Raw genomic sequence first — 8141 nt, 5'->3', positions numbered from 1 at the left:
ACAAGAGACAGATTAGCAACCAATCCTCTCAGGGAGTTTAAGAACTTTCCAAAAAATAACAACCTGAGACCTGGAGGACAAATGAGAGTCAGGGAGGTAAAGAGCAGATGCAGGTCACAAGAGAATTTCCAGGGTTAGAACACCAGTGCCAGGGTCTGAAGGTAGAGAAACCGTGAGTAGTAACCTACCCATCACCTAGAAGGGAAAATGTACTGGGACATAGTTCAAAGCATCATCATTCTACCTTTTGGGTTACAGGAAAAAAGGATCTTAACTGGCTAAGAAACAGGTCATAAACAGGTTTTTATTTTGTTCTACTTTGTTGTTTTTATTGCACAACTTCTTAGACCCTTTAGAGTCCTTTTATATGTTTATCAACAAATCCTGCAATGGGCCTTTTTCCTCCCTGACAAGTACTTAGTGTGGCCTATGGAGCCCAGAGAGGGTACAGCCATATTGGTGAAAGGGCTCAGCTGGAGTACAGAGAACAAAGTGGATGAGAACTCCAGCCAGCACTGGGGGGTCGTTCCTGTGGCTCCTTGAGCAGCCCTTGCCAGCACTCCTTTTACCAGCTTTCAGGGACAAACTGGCACTTGATCAACTTGCCATCAAGACTGTGGCTCCTATTCACAATAGCAAAGACTTGGAACCAACCCAAATGTCCATCAATGATAGACTGGATTAAGAAAATGTGGCACATATACACCATGGAATACTATGCAGCCATAAAAAAGGACGAGTTCACGTCCTTTGTAGGGACATGGATGAAGCTGGAGACCATCATTCTGAGCAAACTATCGCAAGGACAGGAAACCAAACACCACATGTTCTCACTCATAGGTGGGAATTGAACAATGAGAACACTTGGACACAGGGTGGGGAACATCACACACCGGGGCTTGTCGTGGGATAGGGGGAGGGGGGAGGGATAGCATTAGGAGATATACCTAATGTAAATGACAAGTTAATGGGTGCAGCACACCAACATGGCACATGTATACATATGTAACAAACCGGCATGTTGTGCACATGTACCCTAGAACTTAAAGTGTCCTAATAATAATTATAAAAGGAAACCTGAACTAGATGTACACGTAGCAGCATGGTTAGATTTCAGAAGCAGTGCTGAATAAAAATGAAAAACGGCCAGGCGCGGTGGCTCACGCTTGTAATCCCAGCACTTTGGGAGGCCGAGGCGGGCGGATCACGAGGTCAGGAGATCGAGACCACGGTGAAACCCCGTCTCTACTAAAAAAGACAAAAAATTAGCCGGGCGTGGTGGCGGGCGCCTGTAGTCCCAGCTACTCGGAGAGGCTGAGGCAGGAGAATGGCGTGAACCCGGGAGGCGGAGCTTGCAGTGAGCCGAGATTGCGCCACTGCACTCCAGCCTGGGCGACAGAGCGAGACTCCGTCTCAAAAAAAAAAAAAATGAAAAACGATGAGGTCTTAGAGCACAATATCATTTGTATGGATTACAAATATATCCACACTCAAAAGAATAGTATATATTAAAAATATTATTAAAAAAAAGACTGTGGCTCATGGATGGCTATGGAATAATGCTTCCTACCCCAACTACTTTTTCTAGCCAATGAGGTGCTAAATGATAAGAGTTATTATTATTACTCAGTGCCCTTCTGAAGTAAATGTTCTGTTCTTTATAAATGTTTCCCTGTTGATATGGTTTGGTTCTGTGTCCCCACCCAAATCTCATTTTGTAGCTCCCATAATTCCCACGTGTTATGGAAGGGACCCAGTGGGAGATGACTGAATCATGGGGGTGGGTCTTTCCCATGCTGTTCTCATGAGAGCGAATGGATCCTCACGAGATCTGATGGTTTTAAAGACGGGGGTTTCCCTGCACAAGCCCTCTCTCTTTGCCTGCTGCCATCCATGAAAGATGTGACTTGCTCCTCCTTGCCTTCTGCCATGATTGTGAGGCCTCCCCAGACATGTGGAACTGTAAGTCCAATAAACTTCTCATTTTTGTAAATTTTCCAGTCTCAGTATGTCTTTAACAGCAGCATGAAAACAGACAAATACACCTGTTATCTGATTTTCCATAGGTCTTGCATTGGGCACTGAAGAAATGGCATATTGGTTCAGTGTTCAAAGAAAAATGTTAACAGTCAAACTCATTTCACTTTTGGGAGTTTGTGGTTCTAGGCCCAGGGCTGTATACTTAGAGGGCCCACCTCAACTCTTTCTACAGAAAATCTACTCAAAGTGTTGTCCCCGCATGGGACCAGTGCCAATTCACAAACTTTTAAAGGGTTGTGGTGAAGTGAGTACAGACAGTGAGAATAAAACTTTAGAACATTTGATAGAAATTTGATGTTGTCGTGGCATCCAAGTGCATGATAGTGGGCACGTTCCATCTCCCATGGCCCACCTGTATGTCATGTCACTGACTGTGATGAATTAGAAATAAAGAACAAACAAACATGGTGCTTCACCCCAGTTGGTTTGAGAAGTCCTCCTTGACACTATACCTCAGAGCACTCCACAAATCCATGGGACTCTCTACAGATCCATAGCATTCTCCAGAGAACCACAAGACTCTCAGAAAATGCCTGCGAGTCTCTATAGAGTCAAGCAACTCCCAAAGAATTCCAGGAATCTTCTCAATCTCTCTGGCCTTAACCACTCTCCTCCTTTAGAGATGAAACTGAACCAACTATTACAATCCATTTTCAGGTCCCAGACAACCAGTGGAACAAGTGGAAGTCAATTTGCTACTGCCAGGGATAATCACCTCTGCCCCTGCTGGCATAGAGACCTATTTGTAAATCTAATGCATTTGGTGTCTAATTCCAAGTCCAGGATTGTTAACGTATCAGTTAGTGTTTGCCGTGTAACAAACCACCCCAAAACTTAGTATGTCTTAACACAACAAATTACTCCTTTTCACAATATTGAGGGGTAGCTGGGCTTTATTTGGCATCCATTCTCATCTAGGTCAGGCACAGCTATTCTCTGCTGTGATGGCTCATGTGTCTAGGACCTTAGCTGGGATGGCACAGGCAGTTCAGATCTCTCTCAGTGCTGCCTCTCAATACCCAGTGGCTTGTCCAGGCTTGCTCAGATGATGGTGGAAGGGTCCCCAGCAGCAACAGAGCAAATCCCAGTGAGAATGCTCTTTTAAAGCCTCTGCTTGTGTCACACTGTTAATGTCCCATTTGCTAAAGGAGGTCACATGGCCAGGTCCAAGCTCAAAGAGTGGAGGAATCAGACCTCACCTCTTGATGAGGGAAGCAGAAATGCCACATTGCAAGGGGGCATGCACACAGGGATGGGGAGCATTTGGGGCTACTTTTGCATGCTAATGAAGACTGAAGAGGCTGTGTGATGTTTGCTTTCAGCCTGTAGCTGTTGTTCAGTAAATATCTATTGAATGAATATTATTTTAAGAGGACTTCAGCTTTCCTTTCTTTCACATAGTTGAGGTCACGATGTCCAAAATACACTTCTCCCAGACTCTGGTTCTGGCTGTGGGTGACTTTGGATGTCAAAAACACTTAGTCATCTTCTGTTTACTCTCTCATCATGGAAGAAGCTGCAAAGGTCAGTGACCTTAGTAAAAGGAATTATATGACTTTTGTTTCCTTTATACAAGAAACCACTGGCGTAGATGATGAACAGACATTTCAATGTGCAATTGTTAAGAAGAGACCTGCCAGATTGGGTTCTATTGAGGTATTTGCACATAACATTGTGTGGAAAAGGTAAGGATTGATAATCAGATGCTGAAATTGTTGGGTGAAAATGGGTCTCTCAGTCCCCTGAGTGGGAGCATATCACGTGGACTGCCACTGCGCTTATGCACGGGCTGAGGCACCAGGTTATTTGATATAGCTCCAAGGCTGAGCAGTCCATGCATTCAGCCTCCTAACATGTCTTCGTTCTCAGCTTGCTGGGGTGAAGGTTTTTTCACAAGGCCTTCCAGTTGGGGGTGTATCCCTGGCAATCCACATGAACCACTTTCCCCTGGGTTCTTTGGAAGATACTCTTCCCTGGGTGATGTGAAGAAGCTGGGAAGGCCTGTGTAATGAGGCCACCAGGATGCTTCCATTTCTCTGGAGGATTTCCTGCCCCTCCCTCATGCACAGATCCTAGCGGCATTGCTGGGCTTCTGTGCCAGGTTCCTCTGCATCCCACCCTTCCTGGTCCATACGTGGGGGTTTGTTCCAGGAAGGGGTCTGATCAGAAAAAAAGACAACAAGAGGCAATAAATTACAACAAACTTTATTGGTGGGCCTTGGACAGGGTTTCAGGATGGGAAAAATCCTTCACAGCTGGGGATCTTCCAGGGACCACTATACAGAAAGCTAAAGAGAAAAGGGAACTCCTGGGGCAGGGGGATGTGGAGACAGGGCTTATTAGTCTAGGTGATACCAACATCACTCAGCAGTGTGGTGAGGAGTCTCCAGGGCAGAGAGCTCTGAAGGGCCATAGCAGCTCGGGGTCTTAGAGCCACAAGGCTCTATGGTATCCATAGCAGCTGATGGGAGTGAGGTTTCATGGGGCATGCAAAGCAGGCAGGTTCCAAGTGTCTACAAAGGCTGCTTGTTTGAGCTACTTTAAGAATAACTGGATGTGTAAAAATTTGAATTTGAGGCCAGTGGGCTTTTGAGCTGATGGTTCCCAGCCTGCTGTGAAGAAATAAACCACCTAGGGGTCAATACCCAGAGGCCATCGTGGGCTCATTTATAGAATGCCTTACCTGGGTTCTGGGCAGTTCTTCCAAAGACTGTGACAAGGTCACTCCCTGAATTGAATCACTGTGTTCTTCCCCAAATGGGAAATAAACATATGACGAGGGCGAGCCTGAGCCCCACTGGGAACGATGTCTCTCCTGTGGAGAACCGCATGACCTCAGACCACATCCACCCAGTTCCTTACTCGGAATCACAGCAACACATTTCTTTGGCATTTCTCTTCAATGTTGGCTTCTATGGATGTTTTCTGTTCCCTCTTCGCTGGCCTGGAGTCCTTAAGCCTCTACCTCCTGCCTTCAAATCTGCCTTCTCATTTCCTGAAGCGACTGTCGTCAGCTCGCCTCCATGGTTAGAGACGAGAATCGTGGAGCCCAATGTTTCCAACAGTGAGGTCCGTGGAATCTAAGTCTTGGAGGTAACCTGGGAATAAAAATTCCATGGTCCCATACATTTAGAAAATGCTTTGTAATCGAGTTCCCTCCTAGAGATTCCCGAGACACAGTTGCAGGTTAAATGATCCAAGATTAGACAGGAGTGAAGTAGGAGAGCATGGGGACTGTCCCCTGGGGAGGATGGGTAGAAACACTTTGCTGGGACAAGGAATTCGAAAACAACCTGGGGTCTCCCAGTAATCAAGGAGCTCACAAAATCATAGAATTCAGATAGTCAAGTGATTGCGGTTTCATTACGGTTTCACATTGTGAGGCTGGAACATGAGAGAGAGAGAGAGAGAAAGAGAGAGGGAAAAAAAATGGAAGGGGATAGAGAGAGGTAAAGGGAGGGAGGGTAGGGAAAGCAAGAGGGAGAGGGATTCTGAGAAAGAAGGCAATGCGGTAGGTGATAGGCCATTGGCAACCACGAGAGTTTTCTCCCTCGGTCAAATTGACCATAAATATCAGTGCAGTTTTACTCATCCGAACCACATGTCTGACCACGCTCTTGCTGTGGGTTGGAGGGATTCTCATATTTAAAGTCACATACCTAAACCAATGAACTGTTGGCTCATTCAGGCTTCCTCCATATCAAGAAACTTCAAAACCACTTCTCTTTTTTCCTTTTATTTTTCTTAATCTCCCAATGTATTTAAATAAGTACAAGGTTCAGTTATTAAACTCATGGTCTATATAAATGCCTACATTTTACCATCAACATTGTAAGATGCACAGCTCATTCCAATACTGCCATACCACCTCTGTGCTTGGAGTGACTCCACTTGGGGTCAGTGCAAAAGATGAAGCAAGACCTGGCTCGTGGCCCCCCCAGTGCCTCCCTGGGGTTGACGCAGTGTGCATTTCCTACACTGAAGTTACAGAGTCACAGACTCCTTATGATGGAGGCATGAGGCTGAGATGTGCGATCGCTCGTCACAATGAATCCTGTTATGTGTTCAGCTCCATGCAGTTATTTCTCCCATGTAATGTTAGAACTTGGAAACACAATGTTGAACAAATTCTGTCGTATTGCATTCTTCAGTCTTTGCATTCTTTCAGTTTTACTTTCATTTTTGTCACAGTGGTACTCAAAGATTGTACATTTGGTGGAATTTAGTGGTCAAGAACCTGGGGTCTTGGCTTCAAGTGGTCAAAGTTTATATATTGGCTCCACCATTTTCTCACTGTGTGGGTGTCTTGGGGGTCATGGCAGTTCTCCCCTCATGGGATTGTTGGAGGTATTTAATGAGAGGGTTAGCACAGTGCCTGGCACACAGCCAGTGCTCAACAAATTATAGGTGTGTTATTTTGTATCCATCGCGAATGGCTCTTCATTTCATTCAACATTCTTCTTGGACATTATTTTTAATACTTACATAATATTTCATCTTATGACTGTACCAAAAGTTACTCAATCATTCCTCTAGTCTTTGAGATTTAGGATGTTCACACTTTTCTTTGTTATAAAACGTGTCACCTTTATTTGGCTATAAATACCATTATAGCCAAATTTTTGCATATCCATGACTTTCTAAAGATACATTTCTAGAATTTTAATTTCTGAGCCCAAAATTTAAAGTAAAACAATTACATGAGGCCCAGGCTTACCACCGAAATCCTCTAGATTAGATATTTCCTAGTCTAACAATGAAGAGTAAACATTCTTGAAGTTTTGCCCAGCTTTCCCTTGAACGTCTCGAAAGGATTTGACCTTTGTCTATGAACTTCCCTGGTTTAGCGGAGGTTTCACACTTGATAAGTGGTTCAGGAACTTGGAGATGAAGAAAACATCTGGCCTCCAGTTCATTTTAAGTACAACTGGTGCTCCCTCGGCTCAGAAATGCACACAGAATGATGCATTGTGGGGACTATGATGCATCATGCCGCTTGTCCTCCCAGGGTCCCATCCAGGACCGTTCGCGTTCACCTTGTCCTTGCTGGAGATTAATGCCCCATTTCTTGGTGCGGCTTCGACTGCCTGTAGCAAGCATTTCCTTGGGTTACATGGGCCTTCCTGTGCACCTCTCTCAATAAGGACAATCTCTCACATCAAGCCAAGGCTGCTTTTCTCGACATTGCTATGCCTGGTCTGCAGTGGCCTAGAAAATCCCTGCATTCCTCCCCATTCCGTCCATTCCCATGTGGCAAGACTGCTCTGCTTCCCCATTTTATTTGAACCTATGCCCTACTGGAGCAGAAGCATTTTCACTTAGGAGTAAACAGTCTTAGAAAAGTTTTAGAGTTTGCAATCCCAAGTACACATCCCTTTCTGACTCTTGCTTAAATTGCTCCCGAATCCTCTAGCTGCTAGCTCATGAGATGTCAGAGAAAAGACTGCTTTCCCCCCTCCACTTGCCTCTGTGGAATCTGGCTTTCCTAAGCAACAATGCATTTGTGAACAGAGAATCCTTTGTACTTGGTCTGGTCCCACTGCCACAACATAATTCTGTGATTTCTCTCTCCCACAGGTGAAGGAGTTAAAGATACAATTTACTCCAAGATACCTTTCTGTATTTTAAAGATGTCATTTAGGGAACAGTCCTGTGCCAATGTGAGTTTTTTTATGTGTCTTTATGTTGTTTTCTGACTGCGTCTGTGTTGTTCATAAAGAATATCTTCTAGGGATTGGGACCTGACATAGTTTCAAACTTGCTTATTTGTGGAAGATTCTGTCACAGAAGTCAAACTGGCTCCTTCTGTTCCTTTTACTCTCCCTTCTCCTTCTCTTCCCTCCCCTCTTCCTATCTATATCTCCCTCCCTCCCTCTCTCCTTCCTTCTTTCCTTCCTTCCTTTCTTTCTTCCTCCCTCCCTCCCTCCTTCCTCCCTTCTTTCCTTCCTTCCTTCTTTCTTTCCTTCCTTCCTTCCCCTCTGCCTTCTTTGTCTGCCTTGCTTGTTCTTTCAACAAGCTGCTCTCACTCAACATCAAAACAGTCTAGCTGAGTTTAGATGAGGCAGGACTGACTTTTGAGGACCCTTCCAGGCCAGCTGTGT

The sequence above is a fragment of the Symphalangus syndactylus genome, chromosome 20, assembly GCF_028878055.3.
Source record: "Symphalangus syndactylus isolate Jambi chromosome 20, NHGRI_mSymSyn1-v2.1_pri, whole genome shotgun sequence".
Lineage (NCBI taxonomy): Eukaryota > Metazoa > Chordata > Mammalia > Primates > Hylobatidae > Symphalangus > Symphalangus syndactylus.
The sequence above is the reverse complement of the archived record's forward strand: the minus strand, read 5'-3'. Positions refer to the sequence as shown.